The sequence below is a fragment of the Microcaecilia unicolor genome, chromosome 4, assembly GCF_901765095.1.
Source record: "Microcaecilia unicolor chromosome 4, aMicUni1.1, whole genome shotgun sequence".
Classification (NCBI taxonomy): Eukaryota; Metazoa; Chordata; class Amphibia; order Gymnophiona; family Siphonopidae; genus Microcaecilia; species Microcaecilia unicolor.
In genome coordinates this window covers 214,753,706-214,774,492 of record NC_044034.1, presented here as the reverse complement: position 1 = coordinate 214,774,492, position 20,787 = coordinate 214,753,706, and positions in this window count along the sequence as shown.

The window sequence follows — 20,787 nt, the reverse complement described above, 5'->3', positions numbered from 1 at the left end:
GGTCACAAAAGGGGTTGTGCCCATGGGAGAGGCATGGGTGGGTCATGAGCATTCCTAAAATTATGCACACTGTTATAGAATATGACCGATCCGTGCCTAACTTAGGCACAAGCATTTATACCAGGTTTTAGTTGGCATAAATGGTTGCGCCTAAATTTTAGTCATGGGGACAGTCCTAACTTTAGATGAGGTTTATAGAATAGCACTAGCATGATATTTTTCAGTGCTGATTTTTATAGAATTTTTATAGACTTTTATAGATTTGTTTTAGGTACCATTTCTAGAATTTGGTCCTTTGAGGGCTCCTACCTGGTGCCTATTTTATAAAGAAAAGTTGGCATTTACTTTCCCTTATAGAATACCAGCCTATTTACAATTTAAGCACTAACACGTAAGCCAGCTTTAGAGCTGGTTACACCTAAATTACTAGAACATGTGCATACATTTTAGCATTATATAATTTATATTCATAACTGTGTGCCTGCCAACATCCCACCCAGACTATGCTCATGTGTAGACCCACCTCCAAATTATGCACCATCACATTTACATATCTTTTTTCATAGAATAGCATTTAAGCAGACTTTATGCATTTACATATATAAATACCAGTATATGTGCATAGGTGGCATCTAGATGTTACACATAGTAGATGATGGCAGATAAAGACCTGTATGGTCCATCCAGTCTGCCCAACAAGATAAATTCATTACTTATGGTATGTGATACTTTATATGTATACCTGGTCTTGATTTGCGCTTGCCAGTTTCAGGGCATAGACCTTAAAAGTCTGCCCAGCAATGTCCTTGTTCAAAAATTTCTGATGTTGTCGTTGAAGCCCCTGAAAAGCTCCAACCCAGCCCATCCAAGTCTTTTCAGCCATAAGCAGTGCACAGACCATAGAAGTCTGCCCAGTACTGTCTTTGCTTCCCAATTTCTGGTGTTGCTTCCTAATCTACACTAAGCTTCTTTGGATCTATTCCTCCTAAATAGGATTCCTTTGTGTTTATCCCATGCATTTTTTAATTCAGTTACCGTTTTCATCTCCACCACCTCCTGTGGGAGGGCATTCCAGGTATCTTTCCACCCTCTCCGTGAAGAAATACTTCCTAACATTATTCCTGAGTATGCCCCCTTTCGACTTCAATTCATGTCCTCTAGTTCTTTTGCCTTCCTGTCTCTGGAAAATGTTTGCAGATTAATATCTTTCAAATATTTCAACATCAGTATCTGATATATCACCCCTGTTTCTCCTGGCACCCACTTTACAGAATTACTGCCTAAGTGGTGGTGATTGAACCAGAGGTGTGTGTGTGTGGATGGGGGGGGGGGGGGAGCACTGAAAGGAAAAAATGAGGTTGAGGGATACATTAAATAAAGGTAAGGCTGGAGACACAGAGGGGCAATATTTGAAACTTGTGGGGTGGGGCACTGAGGGACAGATGGTTGAGGCTGGTGTGTGTGGGCACTATGGGATCACAATGTTCCTTAACTCTTAAAAAGTTGAAAACTATTCCTGTTGTGGGTTTCCAGATTTGCAAACTAGCAGCCATCACTTCTCCCATCACCTCTGTGCAACAGGGTCTGGCTGAGCATGCTATTTGTACTCAAACCACAAGATGGCAATATTGCTTTTCTGCTGTTCACATTGTGCTATTAACTCATTTCATAGGGAAATCCACTGGCTCATCTAGAATGAAATACACCTAGAGCCCTTTCCCCTCTGTTTACCTTCTTTCATTCTTTTCTTTCTCTTTTTCACCATTTCTCAGCATCATACTAAAGAGCTGTGTCAGATATGCAGCCGCAGGGGGCGTGAATATGAATGGGCACATAGGCGGTCGGTGGCCCAACTGTTTGGGGAGGCTAAAGGGGGGGGGTTTGGGGGTGGGGCCAGGGGTGGAGCTTAAATCCATAATTGTATGATAACACACAGAAAAATAAATAAAATTAAAAGTCACAATTAATACCTTTTATTAAATTTAGATATTAGATATGTATCATATGTCAAAGAATAAAGTGGTTGCTCAAAGCATATTCTAAGCACAATCGCTCAACTGCAAAACACTATGCACAACTTTGTGCAAAAACGCACTCAGAACCTTACTGTACCATAAATATTACACTGGGCAGAACCTAATACACCAATATACCACCCATACGGAAAATGCAGACCATCAACAATATGAAACAAGGGATCATATCATCACAATTCTGATGTAGAGCCACAAAACACCCTAATTTATGTTTAATGTGGGATAAAATGCCATAAATAAGTAAATAAATATAAACTTTTAATGTTGAGCACCTGATTCTCAAAGTGGACATATTCCAAACACTATAATGAAAATAAAATGATCTTTTCTACCTTTGTTGTCTGGTTGTCCGATTCTGCTGCTATCTGTTCTCAGTGCAGGTCAGAAAGTCATCCTCCTTAAATATCTCCCTGACAACCCAGCCAACCCCCCCCCCCCTCCCCCTGCTCTCCCAGCAGTAAGGTAAACAAACCATAAACCAATTTCTACAATTGGTTACACAAGGCTAGAGGGCTTTCACTGCAGCTCCTGCTGTGAGGATGGAGGTAAATCAACAATTTAAACCTCTCAGAGCACAGCAGGGGAGGTTTAGCCAGTCCAAGCCTCTTATACCGGGCGCCTATGAACGGGCACAAAAATTACTCCTAGCCCACTGTCTCTTCTCATCGGCAGCGGTGAAATGGGCAATATGAGGGGGGAGGCAGGTACCAATGGGTGAGTCACACAGGGTGCAAGTATAGCTCAGTATAGTCCTATCATTTCTCTCTTATTATTTTCCTTGTAGCAAACATCAATATGTGTCTCTTCAAACTTGTCTTCTTGTTTCTTCAGGTTGGATAAAGATTTCTTGATCTCTTCTCTTGGAATATTGCCTTACTGTGTGGAGAAAGACATGACTTAAAGGTCTTGATGTTCCAAAGTATTTATGTGGTTAGTGGCAACTCTGACTGCAGGGCCTGCTTAACCTATGGACCAGGTGAGGCTGTGGCCCAGGGCGCCAGAGATAAAGGGCACCAAATGCCTAAGCCTGTGATGTCACTGGCCCAGAGTTTACCCTGCGGCGTGACATGTGCAGGGAAAAAGAAGAGCCGGCAACTCCCTCTCTCTTTCTGTCTCAGGCCACCTTCCCCCATCTACCTTTAAAGGCAGTTTTTCCCTCCCTAACTCTACCTGTGTCAACCCCAGTGTCTTCCTTCTGCTGCACCCTGCCCCGCCTTTGACATAACTTTATTTTATTTATTTATTTTGACATTGATATTCCACATTTTCCAATTGACATTGTTTCAATGTGGCTTACAAACTAAATAGAGTAGTTAAATTTGATAGAATGATCTGTGTCAGTGATAGGAAAGAGAGGCGGAATACAGATTGGCCAAAGATAACTCCAGAAAAGGGAAGTGATTTGGGGTGGGCCAAGGGTGGGACCAAAACCTATGGGCCCGATAATTCATTTTATTTCATTTGATATTTTGTTTTTATCAATAATCAAAAGTAATTATCACCCTCTTTCTATAACAGGTTGTTTAAACTTAGGCACCGACCCCCAAATTCTATAAATGGTGCTTAATATCGTACACACAAATTTGGGCACATATCCAATTTGTCGGCACAATTTAATTGACTAATGAGCCAATTAGCACCAATAAGTGGCCGCTATCAATCAATGATTGGCGCTAATAGGCACCAATTTGCATTGACTCGCACATCTTCCTAGATGGTATTCTATAATGATGACAACATCAAACAAAGGTTCCTTAAAACTATACTTTATATATTTTGTGGAAACTTAACCAAAATATTGCTCTAACCAATGGTTATTAACCTAAGACTTCATATATATAATAAATTTAAATAAAGGAAACCTCTAAAGCCTAGGATGCCTACAAAGAAGGTCTTCCCCTTAATAGGGTTCTCATCACAGGCTTCAGTCTAAACACTGAAACCAACTGCAGTGCAAAACAACTCCCTAATGGAGAAAAAAAAATTGCAACCAAAAATACAGAGGGAATTTTTTAAAAATAATAATGATGTACTAGGTTAATGCCATAGTTATTAAGAGAAGTAACTACTGAAGAAGAGAATCATCAATTGAAAAACATATTTTTGTGGCCCATCAGAAAGTGGGTGAATCAAACTTTCCAAGTGTAAAACAAAACATTTCCATGCCACACTCAAATTCCTCATGGGTCCAGTTTTTCAAATGTATAAATAAACTTCACTGTGAATCTACTTTGCCAGTCAATATAGGATTTCAAAGTCTTGAACTGATGAATACGAGGCGGTGCCTCTCATAATTGAAGCTTAAAATAGATTATACTTCTGTGTTTTTCAATATATAACAGACTTTGAAATCCTTGACTGGAGAATAGATTCACAGTGAAGTTTGTTTATATATTAAAAAAACATGGACCGATGAGGAACTTGAGAGGGCCTTTTACAAAGCAGTGGTAAGCCCAACGCGGGCTTACCTCTCACTAAAAGGGAAATACCGCCAGGCTACTTCGGCAGCCTGGTGGTACTTCCCATCCCCAGTGCGAGCCATTTCCAGTGCTACAAAAATATTTTAATTTTTGTAGCGCTGGTGTGTACCCTGCAGTAATTGGGCAGTGTCACAAGCTGCCCAGTTACTTCCGGAGTAGTGCAGGAGCCCTTACCGCCACCTCAATAGGTGGTGGTAAGTGCTCCCACCCAGGGGCGTAGCTATGTGGGGCCACCTTTCTGTGGTATTTTGCAACCACATTCAAAGCACTTTACATATATACAGGTACTTATTTTGTACCTGGGGCAATGGAGGGTTAAGTGACTTGCTCACAGTCACAAGGAGCTGCAGTGGGAATCGAACCCAGTTCCCCAGGATCAAAGTCCGCTGCACTAACCACTAGGCTACTCCTCCACATGGAAATGTCTAGAACTAGCATTTATGTACATATGTCTGCACACACCCACATAAGTGCTAGCAGGGCATCTAAACACTATTCTGCAAATATCTGTGTATTTGCAAAGGGTGTACTCAAGGGTACATATGGGCGAGACTCCCACTTACACACATAACTTATGCATGTCCCTGATACATTTAGGTGCCTATACTCTATGGCTGGTGTAAATGAGGGTGCCTAATATTGGATTATTGCAATATCATTTATTTAAGTATTTTGAATTCACTACTCGAAAAACTCCAGACATTATAAAATACAGCTATTCGCCTCCTTTGCCACTTACAAAAATTCGACCATGTCACACCTGCCTTGAAAAACCAGCATTGGCTTTCGGTCTTTTATTGTATTCAATTCAAAACATTCCCCCCCCCCCCCCCCCTGTTTACTAGGCCACGCGGCAATGCCGACACAGTCCATTCAAAGTCATTGGGCTGTGTCAGCATTAGCGCATGGCAGCCGCTAGCGCGTCTTAGTAAACAGGGGAGATTGTTTCTGGCTTTTAAAGCTTTCCGTCAGGGTACACCTTTGTATCTTTCCTCACTGATCATTCCTTACTCCTCGTCATGTGCCTTGCACTCCAAAATGATCATCACATGGTCTTGTGTAGCTCAAATGGAAATTACACATCACAGTGCTTTTTTCTTTATTGCTCCACATCTGTGGAACTCCATGCCATAGTCTATACAGAGTGAATTTACTACTACTACTATAAATCACTTCTATAGCGCTACCAGTCGTATGCAGCCCTTTACAATTTTATTTAATGTAAAATAAAATTTAAGGCGCTTTTGAAAGCATGGTTGCTCCAGCAGGCATATTCCAGTAAGTGAGGCCACTCTCTTGGGCGCCGGTATTTGGGAGAGGGTATGTATGAATGTCAGGTTTTTTGCTGGATGCTATTTTAAATTTGTGGTGTTCTTGTATGTATGTTTTACTTTCCTACTGAATATTGTAGTTCTTTTCTTTGCTTTTATTTTGCTTCTAAACCACTTTGATCTGTCAGTTAGGGGCCCTTTTACAAAGGCACATAAGGGCCTACGTGCGTCCAGCATGTGCCAAGTTCGCATTATCTCCCAGCTACCGCGTGCCCCTAGCGGTAATTCTGAATTTGGTGTGCACTGAAAAGATATGGTAGAAAATATTTTCTATTTTCTAGCGTGTGGCACATACGTAGCGGTAGACGGCAGTGTATGCGCGCTGCATGCCTACCACCTGGGTAGCGCATGAGATCTTACCGCTAAGTTAATGGGTGGTGGTAAGGTCTTAGGCCGAAAATCTCAGGCCGAAAATGGACGTGTGTTTTTTTATTTTCCGTCCCCTTAAAAAAGGCCATTTTTCCAGGACGTGGTAAAAACTGGCCCAGCGTGCGCACAAAAGACGTGCTCATACTGCCGCAGGCCACTTTTTGCCTTGGAGTAGTAAAAGGGCTCCTTAAAGAGGTTTATCAAACCATGAATAAATAAATAAATAAATAAATACATAAATATTAGGAATGCTAATACCGGGTTTGCTAGTATCCTATAATGGAACCTAGTCACCTAGGTTCTGATATACATGGCATCTGGAAAAAATGGGACCCCTGACATAGTTTCAAAATGCTGTGCAATTGATTAAACATTTACCCCGTTGTTTACTAAGCTGTGCTAGCGGCTGCCAGGCGCTAATGCGGACACAGCCCATTCAATATGAATGGGCTATGTTGGCATTGCTGCGCAGCAGCTGTTAGTGTGGCTTAGTAAATAGGAGGGTTAGTATAGCCTTTGAAAATACATTAGTCCAACTTTTATTTGGAAACTCCCTTAACGAACGCTTTACACAGCATGCTTTATTTGTCGCGGAAACGTAATCACAACTTTATCTTCTTCGCTAGACTCCATTTCGCTAAAATGGTTCTTAATGGTCACTTCTTGAATGTCATTTTGAAAGCAGGGATCATCCAGTTATTACAGCATCTTACAGTAACACCTGTCAATAATAGTAATAATTCTTTAAATAATAGTCCATTTATTTTTGGAATATTTGGAAAACTGTTGAGGGTCCCGTTTTTTCCACACACAATGTAGGAAAGGCTTCTCCTGCAAGTCCTCTGGACACCTAAATGAAGGCACCCAGCCTTCTCTGTGCTTTTTTTTATGCAATGCACATTTTTATACACTAATACATGAACCTTTGGTTTCATAGGCATTGTTGTGACGTTTGTGAGCCCTTGGCCCAGAGGTGTCTGCGTGAGAATCACACAACCACCTCTGGGTAAACCGAGTGCCCTCAGAACTAAGAGTACTCCCATACTGGACTGGACCACAAGTGGAGATGAACTGAGGCAGTTTTATTAGTAGCAAAAAAACACAATGCTAAAAAGGTAGTCAAACGGCACAGAAAGGAAAACAGGCAGCCTAGCTATACAGTATAACCTAGCTGAAGCAAGGCAAACATAAAACATAGAATAAGGTAAAGCAGAACAGCCAAGCAGTATAGGGAAATCAAACATAAGCAGCCTAGCTGCGCATCTCACTACTAGCGGAAACAGTGCAAAGCATAAAGTATACAGTGAAGGTAAAGTAGAACAGCCTAGCTGTATAGGGAAATCAAACATAAGCAGCCTAGCTGCGCATCTCAATACTAACAGAACAATTCAAACATATGGCCTACAATAGAACACAATAGACTAGGCAAAGGGCCCATCCTAGCAGGACAAAGACAAACAGGCAATACTTGGCTGACAGCGGTAACACCACTAGTGGTTAAGAAAAGGGTTCATTCTGTCAGTACACTCAGATGAGCCGCAGAACAACCACAGCAAGCTCCCTCAAAACCAGAGTAGAGCAGAAGCAAAACAAAGGGGAAAGGGAAAAGTCTCTTAAGGACCTGCACCGTAGGTAGAGGAAAGAGTGGGCCACACACCGCTCACTGAAGACCAGGGATGTCACCTAAGCCAAGCAAATAGTCACTGAGGCACCCAAGCAGAATGCTCCCAAGGCAGGCAAGACAAAGCAACAAAGCCTGAGCCGACGCTCCCAAGGCAAGCAAGGTGAAGAAGCCAAACCTGAGCTGATGCTCGCAAGGCAGAAGACTAAACGGCCCAGCACAGCAACCAAGGGCCAGGAACAGCTCACACAGACCCCTCCAAGCTCCAAGCACCGCTCCCTCGTCCAGAGATGCCTCGAGACGTGGCTTCAGCCGCTGCACCTGCGGAACTCCCCGTCATCCAGCCCACACAGTCCCAAACACAGCACAAAGCCACTCGCTGCATACAGCAACCAAGGACTCACTGTGGGCGACAGGAAACTCAGCTGAGGCACTGAAGGCTCTGGACTCACAGGCTTGGCAGGCAGGCTTCACTGGACCAAAGCAAAGGTGAAAGCTGAAGGCAAAGATTTTACTCCTCAGGACTACCAGGCTTGAAAGCAGGCTTCACAGGAACACAGCATAAGGTGAAAGCTGTAGCAAAGCTTGACCTCTCAGGACTACCAGGCTTGAAGGCAGACTTCCACTGGAACACAGCATAAGGCAGTGGTGTAGCTACGTGGGGCCAGGGCCCCTGTAGATTTGGCCCTGGATCCCCCTGCCGATGACCCTCTCGACCCCCCCTCCTGCTGCCAACCCTCCCCCGCCATCGCTGCGGGCTACCTTTGCTGGCGGAGGACCCCAATCCCCGCCAGCCGAGTCATACATGTATGCAGAAGTCAGGTCAAGCAATACTTGGATAACCGATGAATTTTGGTCTGAGGAGGTGCTTATTTGATTATACATTGCCATGAGGGGTGCTTCAGTGCTGATGTGGCTGCAAAGCTAGAGATTTGTCTAAGAATGGGTCAAATATAAGAGTGCTATTTTTTCTAGAACTTTGGAGAAAATTTAAAGGTTCGAGATTAGGCAGGAGCTGCAGGGTCAGTCAGATTAAAATGACATTTTAACATAGCAGTCTTAGGGCCCTGTTTACTAAGGTGTGCTAGCGTTTTTAGCGCGTGCTAAAAATTAGCATGCGCTAACCGTGTAGATGCCCATGGGAATATTATGGGCATCTACATGGTTAGCATGCACTAACACTTAGAGAGCGCTAAAAACGCTAACGTGCCTCTTGCATGGCTTAGTAAACAGGGCCCTTAAAAAAACGACGTTGTCGTGCAGGACGTCAGAAACAGAATGAAGCCTTCGCGGGAAGAAGAGGACCTCCTTGGCTGGCGGGGATTGGGGTCCCCCGCCAGCAAAGGTAGGCGATGGCGGGGGAGGGTTGGCAGTGGGAGGGGGGTCGAGAGGGTCGTCAGCAGGGGTTGTCAAAGCTGGCGGAGGCGGGGGAGTCGATAATGGCTGGGGGGGTTGTTGGCGGAGGGGGGTCGGCAATGGCGGGGGGGTCGTCATCAGCGGGGGGGGGGGTCAATAATGGCTGGGTGGGGTCGGCAGCGCCGGGGGGGGGGCTAAAATGTGCCTCCTCACTTCGGGCTCTGGACCCCCTCTCCCGCCGAAGTCTGGCTATGCCCCTGCCATAAGGAGAAAGCTGTAGCAAAGCTTTACCTCTCAAGACTACCTGGCTTGAAGACAGGCTTCCACAGGAAGACAGTATAAGGAGAAAGATGTAGGCAAAGCTTTAGGCCACGGCCTCGCAAAGAAACAAGGGTTGGAACCAGGGGCGTATCTGCGTGGGGCCACAGGGGCCTGGGCCCCCGCAGATTTCGCCCTGGCCCCCCTCCCGCCGCCAACCCTCCCCCACTAATGTTGTTTACCTTTGCTGGCGGGGGACCCGAACCCCCGCCAGCCGCCGAGGTCTTCAAAGTTCTTTTTCATCGTCCTCCTCCGTGGCCATGCTGTACCCTGTTGATTCGGAGTCTGTCTGACATCACACCACGTTGTACGTGCGTACAACGTGGTGTGACGTCAGACAGACGTCCGAATCAGCAGCGTACAGCATGGCCACGGAGGAGGACGACGAAAAAGAACTTTGAAGACCTCGGCGGCTGGCGGGGGTTCGGGTCCCCCGCCAGCTGAAGAATTAGTTTTAAAAGCAGGCGGAAGCGGACCTCGGCTGGTGGGGGTTGGGGTCCCCGCCAGCAAAGGTAAACAACGTCAGCGGGGGAGGGTTGGCGGCGGGAATGGAGGTGGAGAGAGTCGTTGGTGGCAGGGGGGGGGCTCTGGCAATGGCGGGGGGGAGTCGTTGGTGGCAGGGGGGGCTCTGGCAATGGCGGGGGGGGGGGGGTTGGTGGTGCCGGGGGGGGGGGGCTAAATGTGCCCCCTCCCTCTGGCCCTGGCCCCCCCCTACTGCCAGAGTCCAGATACGCCCCTGGTTGGAACTAGCAGAGCCCAGGCAGACCTGGACCCCATCAAGGATAATTGCCAGAACACTGAGCAATCTCAGAAGCCAGCTTAAGAAGTGCTCAGTGCTGATGACATCACCAGCTTGGCCTCCACCACTCTACAGTGACCCCACAGGTCACTGACTGGAACTGCAGCTAATTTTAGAAGGGGGAACAGGGCACTGATGATTGCCCTGAGCAAGGCATGGACGTCGCCGCCACTGCCGACCATGACAATGAAAATTTTAGATTATATTATGTAGATGATATATTCCTTTTGAATACTATTTTGCCTAGGTGGGATAGTACATTAAATTATATCAAATATTATAGGCCCTGTTTACTAAGGTGTGCTAGTGTTTTTAGTGCATGCTAAAATTAGCATGTGCTAAACACTAGAGACACCTACATATGCCTATGAGCATCTCTAGCGTTAGCACGCATGAATGTTTAGTGCACGTTAAAGACACTAACGCATCTATAGCACAGCTTAGTAAACAGGGTCCTATATCTCATTGATCGATAACTGGGCTACGAGTTACTTTTTAAAATTAAATAAATGGAAGACAAAGGCATTTTGGTTTGGAGATATAGCTAAATTGCCAAATACAATAATTACACTGGCTTCAGGGTAGGAGTGAAATATTGAGGATCATTCCAGAATGTTGGGTGTAATTCTTGACTCTAACTTGTCTTACGAAAAACAGATTAATGCTCTCAGTAGAAAAATTTTCTTTAAGCTTCGACAGCTTCGGGCAATACAATTCATATTATGGAAGAAGATTTTAGATTAGTTGCTCAGGCTGTCCTGTTACCACAACTGGATTACTGCAACTCACTTAAATTTCATATCTCAGTAAAGCAGTTAAAACGTTTACAACTGATGCAAAATACAGCCATTAGATTGATCAGTGGTATTAGATGCTTTGATAGTATATCTCTTATTCTACCATTGGTTAATGATAAGGAAATGCATTGATTTAAAGTCCTTTGTTTGACTTTTAAATCAAAATTTTGTTTAAATTCTAAAGGTTTAAGTGAGCTGCTGGTTTTTCCATCTGTAGAAAGAAACGTAGGCTTCTTGATAAGTTGGGTTTTTCCTCATTAAAGAATATTCATTTTAAATCCATTCTCAAGGCCTCTTTTCCTTTTGCTGGGCTAGAATATGGGATAGATTACTTTTGGACTTATGGCATTCACTTTCTTATTCTTGTTTTAGGAAAATGTTAAAAACTTAGGGCCCCTTTTACCAAGCTGCGGCAAAAGGGGGCTGGCTCTGACATTGGCTTGTGTTTTAAACGTGCACTGAGGCCCCCTTTTACCTCAGCTGGTAAAAAGGAAGTTTCACTTTCCTACAGGAAATGGCCAGGCGGCAAGTAAAGCACTTGCCATGTGGCCATTTCGGGGTGGGGGCCCTTACCACCACCCATTGAGGTGTTAGTAAGGGCTCCCATATTAAACCGGTGGTAACTGGGCAGCGAGCGGCACTACCTAATTACCGCTGGGTACACTCCGGTGCTACAAAAATAAATACATTTTTGTAGCGCCAGAAATGACGACATACTAGGGGTGGGAAGTACTGATTGGGCTGCTGCGGTAGCCCAGTGGTACTTCCTGTATAGCAAGCTGTAAGCCCACGTTGGGCTTAATGCCACTTAGTAAAAGGAGTCCTTACTTATTTGAGCAGTTTGTTCAGCTTTTAAATTTTGTTTTTAAAACTTTATTTAATTTAATCTTGTGAGATTGTTATTCTCTACTGATTTTTGGAGTTTCTTTTTATTAATTGTAAACCGCTTTGAATCCTTTTGGAATAACAGTGGTATAGTAAACTCCGACAGTATAGTATAGTATAGTACAACTTTCAACTTAAAAGTATGTTTTTGCTTTGAGGCAGTTCATTACTGTATATTACTGAGTCATATATTCAGAAAACCGATTAATTCAGTCTAGTTTTTTAAGGGCCCTGTTTACTAAGCCATGCAAGAGGCACGTTAGCGTTTTTAGCGCTCTCTAAGTGTTAGTGCATGCTAACCATGTAGATGCCCATAATATTCCCATGGGCGTCTACACGGTTAGCGCAAGCTAATTTTTAGCACGTGCTAAAAACGCTAGCACACCTTAGTAAACAGGGCCCTAAGACTGCTATGTTAAAATGTCATTTTAATCTGACTGACCCTGCAGCTCCTGCCTAATCTCGAACCTTTAAATTTTCTCCAAAGTTCTAGAAAAAATAGCACTCTTATATTTGACCCATTCTTAGACAAATCTCTAGCTTTGCAGCCACATCAGCACTGAAGCACCCCTCATGGCAATGTATAATCAAATAAGCACCTCCTCAGACCAAAATTCATCGGTTATCCAAGTATTGCTTGACCTGTCTTCTGCATATGACTTGGAGGACCATAGATTCTTTCTGACTCACCTTAGCACTGTCGGTCTCTCAGGCCAAGTACTACTCTAATTTCAATCCTTCTTGTCAGATCAATCTTTTTAAGTATCATACAGCAATTCCTTTTATACAACTAAGAAAGCTACTTGTGGTGTTCCCTGAGGATCTGTCCTATTGCCTAGCCAGTTTAATATTGTTTGCTCCCTTGCTGACAGTGATAAAATCTCAAGGTTGCTGTCCCTACTGCTATGTGGATGAATTACAGACTATTTCAACTTTTACATCTTTTTCCACTACCAGCAGACTTAACTTCTGTTTGTCGCTGGTCTCCTTCTGGCTAAAAAACAACCTTCTATTCCTAAATGTCATCTAAAGCATAGCTATACACTTTCCCAACTCTGGATGTGCAACACCATTTCTCCCACTGATTGCAGGACACACTGTCAAGCTTGCTTTTAAAAATCAGATTGACTTGGATCTTCACTCTGCCTTTTCTGCTCTACATAAATACAGCTAAAAACTGTTTCTATCGTCTTCCTTCCTGTGTATATTGATTCTTTACTTATTCCTCGTGTGGACTATTGCAATGTCCTCTATGCAGTTCTACCACTATTAGCTCTTAGGCTACTACAGCTCATTCAATCTACCTCTGCAAAATTCCTGCATAACGAACATCACTTCAACCACATAACACTGCTTCTAAGCTCTGAGCATTGGCTCCCTGTTTCAGCTCGCATAAAGCACAAAATCATAACCTTGATGTATAAGGGTCTTTCTCCTTCAGCTCCAGATTATTTCTCCAAATTCTTGGTCCCTTATACCTGAATCTCTTCCCTTTGCCTGCGATCCTCCCAGATGTCTCTTCTGTTTCTTCCTTCTCACAGTCAATTAAGTTTGGACATCACAAGACAATTCGTTTTTTTGTTATTGTGGCCCCCAAGTTATGGAATTCTCTCTCCCTGGACATGAGGCATACCAATAATTCAAAAGATCGCTCAAAGCCTTGTTGTTCCACTGTACCTATAGTGCCCAGCTACCCCACAACCCCAGCCTCCATGTAACCCTTTCTCCCACACTAAATTGTATTTTTCTCCCTGCGCTTCCCCCCTTTTCTTCTCTTTCTTGCTTTCTTCCTTGATTATCATAGTTTATTTAATGTAAACTGCCTAGCAGTACTATTGTGTGATGGGCAGTATATCAAACGCATGTACATAAATAAATAAATAAAATAAGCTTGACAATTTCCCTTTTCTAGAGGAAGAGGATGGAAGGAGTGCACTGTAGCTGCTGGGATTTTCTCTCTAGAATGTTCCAAGCAAGCAGCAGTGGGCAAGGTAGCCGGCTTTCAAACACTGTTTGGATGAATCCTTTGGGTTTGGATTTGATTATTCCATTGTCCAAACTGGAGCTCAAGCTGCACTACACCCAGGTACAGAAATCATTTGCGTACCCCAGAAGGCTTAGGGGGCAATCCTGCAACTGGGTGCCTCCATTTAGGTGTCCTGAGGATGCATGTTGGCAGTCTATTCTATAACTGCACTCGATTACCCAGATTTCATTACATTCCTTTAACCATTAGACTACTCCTGTTTCTTAGCCACTGTATTAACCACTAAGCTACTCCTCCAATCCAGGATATACATGATGGCAAAAGGACATGTCCCACTTCAATACGTTGGATTGGATGAATGTTTATGCAGGATGTTGTGAAACAATACAACTGTCAGTGCTAGATAGCTGTTTATTGCAAGAGGATTCAGGGGCTGAGGAGACCATGTAAACATCTCTAAAGTTTACTCCGGCGGGATTCTCCTCAAACTGTTACCGTCAATAAGAACCCCTCCTATTCCAGACCTGGAGGCGATCTCCGAGTCTCTGGGTCTGTTCTTCATTACAGCAAAATGTTTACAGTGAGAAGGACTTGACTGAAGACTTACAGGGAGTCTTACAATCTTAGGCAGAAATATGTTTTTAATAATGAGTTAGCATTGTAAGCATACTCAGTTTTGTCTCATTAAACCTGAGGACATGTAATTGCTGCAATTACTTTATGTGAAATATGAATGTTGTAGTGATTTCATAACCATGTCAGTGTACAGTGTAGCCCCTTCATTCTCAATGGATATGTTCTTTTAACTTGTATCTGCTTTGTATTTATTACCATTCACTAGCAATTTAATTGATTTTCATACTTTGGCCAGTGATATTTGAGAGCATATGAAAATTTCAAATGCCAGTTGAAGCTGAAATGTTAGAAATGAAGCACCCATGCAGTCCAATAAAAATGGGACAGGATCTTGTGCAATCTGTTCCCTCCATGTCTTTCATGTCAACTGATGGAAAGAACAGTGTGTCTTGAAGCCTCTGTCCTCAAGTTTAGGAACACAAAGCCATCTCCTTTCTGTCTCATGGATTGTCATATACAGCAACACAGGAGACCACTAACAGAGTTCTCACTGCTCTTGATGGTTGTTGAAAGCAGGAATCAGCTCTCCTTAGCTGGGAAGCTGGCATGTCTTCCCTACCTGGTCTTTTTTTCATCTGACAGCTACGCTACAATTTCTCCAGTCTGATCATTTGTTCACTGAGTTTGGGGGGAACTCTCTGCCTATTCCCTAAGGTCCCCAGGTCCAGATGATGTTGTATGGAAACTTGTATTTTGCTAGCTCTGAAATTAGCAGGGAGGAAGGAAATGTAATCTGTATTTTTAGTATTCATGAAAGTATCAGAAATTACAGTTTATGTGCTGATACACTAATTTAGCAATTAGGTGCCACCAACAAGTGACGCAGCAATTAGCAAAACAAGGGGCCCTTGTTAGGTATTATTGGATGGCTCCACCTCCAGCTTATGCTCCATTTTTTCTTTGTACTTGGAAGTAAAACCGCGCTTCTCTGAGTCCCTAACAGAAGTGGACACCTACTTGAAATCAAAATCTCTTTTTTAACTCCCCTTCAAATCCCCTTGGAATACAGTTAGATTCAACATTTGCTCTGATTCCCCAAATCCAAGCAATTTCAAGAGCTGCTTCTACTATTTTCAACAACTACATTGCCTGTCTCCTTACATTGAAAAAGCAAGCCTCATCTCAGTTGTGCATGCCATGATAACATCAAGACTGGATTATTGTAATGCACTCTAAACTGGTCTGACTACAAAGGGCCTACACCATCTCCAATTGATTCAGAATGCTGCAGCAAGAATAATAGAAGGTTGTAAGCGACACGACCACATCACACCATTTTTTGCAAAAACTTCACTGGCTACCAGTACAATAAGGGGCTAAATTTAAATATGTCTGATCTTCAAGGCCCTTAAAAGAAATGGCCCTGAGTACTTGAAGAACAGAATCACCCTCTACAAACCTCCAAGGATACTAAGGTCCTCCCAAGGAGTATCCCTAACCACACCCTCTCTAAAAGACATTACACGGCGTGATACCCACAAGCGAGTCTTCTCTGGAGTAGCCCCCATACTCTAGAATGCACTCCCTGAAAGGCTCCTCTGAAGACAAGTAGGTGAAAGCTTGTCTCTTCAACCAGGCCTTTAATGGAAGAACTAACTAACTTGTTAGTCTCTCACACATACACAAATAGTGACATGGGCTGCACGTACTGCAGCAGGACATGTTTATCCACTCCTACCCTAGCTGAGATAATATTTAATCACCTCTCTAACCTCATGTGCAACTTTCTTTAAATTAATCTCCTTATTTTGTAAATCCTCTTACTTTCTTACTTATCTATGTGTTCCATCTTTGCTTATACACTATGCTGCCTATTAAAATGTTTTCTTACATATTGTGTTGACATTGTAAGTAGTATACTATCCTGCTTATTTTCGAAAGAGAAAAACGCCTATAGTGCGACCTAAATCAGGAGATAGACGTTTGTCTCGCAAAGGCGCCCAAATCAGTATAATCGAAAGCCAATTTTGGGCGTTTCCAACTGCACTCCGTCGCGGAAACGAATAAAGTTGATGGGGGCGTGTCGGAGGCATGGTGGAGGCGGAACTGGGGCGTGGTTATCAGCCGAGGAGAGATGGGCATCTTTAGCTGATAATCGAAAAACAAAAAGGCGTTTTTACCGTGATTTGGGGTCACTTTTTTGGACCCTTTTTTTTCACGAACAAGTCCCAAAAAAGAGCTCCAACTGCCCAGATGACCACTGGAGGGAATCGGGGATGACCTCCCCGGACTCCCCCAGTGGTCACTAACCCCCTCTCACCAAAAAAAAACCACTTTACAAACTTTCTTTCCAGCCTGTATGCCAGCCTCAAATGCCGTACCCACCTCCATGACAGCAGAATGTGTTCGATCCTGTCACAGCCTTTCCCTGGGTCAGATGTGGCTCTCGGGTGCACCACAGGGTCACATCAGCATTACTTTGTGGTGGGTGTAGGGTATTGGGCTCCGTGATTTCATTAGCTTGTGTTACAGTCTCACGATGTTGGTAGTTGGTAGGCTCTTCTCTCATGGTGCTTTCCCCCCTGCCTACTGGGTCAGAGTGTGCCCTGTTGTGTTTCCTGTTGTAGTCCATGCGGTAGTGGCCATTTTTGTAAGCCAGTTTTAGTTCCCTTTCCTGTGTTAGCCACGTTAGACAACTTAGTTCTTACCTTGAATGTGGCTGAAAGAGGGCATTGTACAGCATTCTGCCAGCTCTGACCTACTGCTCATCTCAGTACCAGGAAGACTCGTTGCCAGTGGGGCACAACCTCTGATCTGCAGTTAACTGTGAGTAAACGCGGTTATTCCAATAAAGGACATTTTCGGAGAGATTAGTCTTCAGGTGTCAACTGGTGTGCCAATGTTATACAGCAGCAACAAGTCCTAGAGGCCTGCGTGTATGCAGGTCCCTGGAGCACTTTTAGTGGGTACCGCAGTGCACTTCAGCCAGGTGGCCCCAGGCCCATCCCCCCCCCCCACCTGTAACACTTGTGCTGGTAAATGGGAGGCCTCCAAAACCCACTGTACCCTCATGTAGGTGCCCCCTTCACACCTAAGAGCTATGGTAGTGTTGTACATTTGTGGGTAGTGGGTTTTGGGGGTTGGGAGCTCAGCACCCATGGTAAGGGAGCTATGCATGTGGGAGCTTTTTCTGAAGTCCACCGCACTGACCTAGGATGCCCTGTTGGTATCCTGGCATATCAGGGGGGCCAGTGTACTATGAATCCTGGCCCCTCCCACGACCAAATGGCTCGGATTAGGACTTTTTGAGCTGGGCGTTTTTAGATTCCATTATCTCTAAAAAAACCAAACGCCCAGCTCAAAAACGTCCATTTTCTCAAAAATACACTTCGACCCGCCCCTTCACGGGCACGTTCTCGGAGATAAACGCCCATGGAGATAGGTGTTTCCGTTCGATTATGCTGCAATTGTTTATGTTTGATTTATTCTTACTGTACACTGCCTTGAGTGAATTCCTTCAAAAAGGCGGTTAATAAATATTGTGACTCTGGGGTCATTGCATCTGTGCTTATGAACTTTTAATGTGGGGAACGGAAAATAATTTAATGTTACTAGTTGGGAACTCTTGGACTTTAGGACTGTTGAAGTGGATTTTTTTTCAGGCACTGGCTTTTTTCTGCTCTGTATGCTGTGAAGATATAGGTACTCGTTTTAAGTCTATGTGCTTTGAAAATTATCCTTGTGTAATCAACTACTTTGAACCATTGATTATTACTGCTATAGCCTCTGAGATGGAATATGTTTGCTCTGTAGGGGTGCACTTAGCACTGAGGTTGCTTCTAGCTGATTTCCAGTGATTTAGGTCCATAAGTTTATGTCTATTCCACACTTGATATATTGTCTTTCTGTAGATATAGTCAAAGTAGTTTACATATATACTGTTTTTACATGTATTTTCTACCCCTAAGGAGCTCACAATCTAAGGTTATTTGTACCTGGGGCAATGGAAGGTTAAGTGACTTGTCCAGGGTCACAAAGAGCTGCAGTGGGAATTAAACCCAGTTCCACAGAATTTCAACCCAGTGCACTAACCATTAGGCTGTGGTGGGATTTGAATCAAGTTCCCAGGTTCTCAACTCACTGCACTAACCAGTAAGTTACTCCTCCATTCCAGAGCGATGGAGTACTAAGGGCCCCTTTTACTAAGCCGAGGTAAAAAAAATGGCCTACGCTAGTTTTGGCGTGTGAATGTGCTCAACGCTTTATCAGCTCCTTAGAAGCCACAAATTGCCTCTATCCCTGACAATCGAGCTTTAGGATAGGATACAGTACTGAATAAGCATAATGGTAACTTTTTTTCAAACTTTATAACTGTTGGAAAAGAGAGTACAAGAAAACTTCAGAAAGTACCATTGAGCTCACTTACAGTACAAATAGCAATGTAATGCATAGAGAAAAGGAGAGCCATAGCCCATAAAGAATATCAAAAACATGTTACCAACAAGCTTCCGCATCGAAGATCAGAATTAACACAAATGACATCAGTTGAAGGATTTCACACCCTCTCAACTGACACACTTTTTAAATTAAGTCACTCACAAACACACCATTTGTTAAATAAGATCCATTAGACATTAGATACTGGAAAGAATGTATTGCTGATTGAATTGGATTTAAGTGCTGCTTTTAGATATCATTGAACACTCTCTTCTTCTGGACAGGTTAGCAGAGGTAGGAATTGCAGAGACAGCGTTTGAGTGTTTTGCTCTTTCCTCTCCTCTTGATCATTAAGCCCCGGGTTCTATATATGGTGCCCAGATTTGGGAACCTATGGGGTCCTTTTACAAAAGCGCACCAAAACGTTTTAGCCACAGACCTTACAGAACTTGAACATGTACCAGCCTCTGAGATCACCCCTGGTCCTGCTCATCTGAGAGGTCCATTATATGGAGTTGCAAAGAGATTGACTTAGGACTAGAAGTAATGTCAAGAAACAAATTTTTTCTAGGGAAAGCATGGTGGGTACCTGGAATACTTCCTAGAGAAAATGGTGGGGACAAAAATAGTGAGGATCCCTTGATGACAAGAGGATAGGAACCAATCATTGAGTGTTTCAGCTCAAGATAGCAGTGAAATGACTATGAAAACACAGGGGGTATCTTGTACAGAGCAACAGTTACAACTCTAATTAGAGTTGTTGCAAAGGTATTAGGTGTCTTAGGTAAACCTTCAGCCTTCTCCCCACCCATTAATTTTCAGATTTTTAGTCCCGTCCCTCCCCCTCAGTTTTTGATAAAGCATGATCATGGAGTTAAGGGTTATGGAGGATGGGCAGACTGGATTGGCTATGTAGTCTTTATCTGCTGTCATATTTCTATGTATCTATATTTCTATGCCAACACCACCCCACCAGGAATGATTCTGTAAGAATATATGATTAGACATCATATACCATATAAATATAAGCAGGCATACGCTACTACCTTCTCGTACAGAAGTACACAGCTATGGAACGCACTACCCACAGCCTTGAAAACCATGGACAATCTAACCAACTTTCGCAAATCTTTGAAGACACATCTCTTCAACAAAGCTTACAAAAAGAACCCTTAATGACTTAATTCCACCCAACCCACTCAAGGATTAAAATACACCTCTTACACCACCCTACCTAATCACTTACCTCTCTAATCCTTCATACATCTTCTGATTACTACCGATTGTATCTTAGATCCTGTCATGACTTTGTCATAACAACACTCTGTAAGCCACATTGAGCCTGCAAATAGGTGGGATAATGTGGGGTACTGAAGGGGTGGAACGCTGGATACTACTCGAATACTATGAATACTACTGACCACCAGAACAACCTCATGTTTTGTGCCTACTGATGGACTTATACTTATGGACTCTACCTCTGCTTTTGGCCTTTTAGCCATACTTTATTAATGCACTGGACCTTTTGTGCCTTACATATAATGAGCCTAGACTAAGACCAAAACCTGTGCAGTTTAGACTTTTACTAGTAGTATGTATTTGTTAACCAGCAGCTAGATAACAAATTGTAGTAGTCAGCAATTTAGGGTTGTATGGAAGGCAGCTGGCTCTGCCAGCCCAGTCTCGTGATCCATGCATAGAGGCTGTATTGTGTAGATGTGCTGGAACACTGCAATAAGTTACATTTCTTGCAAAGTAACAATTTCTATGAAAGCTATGAAACTGACGTATCTTT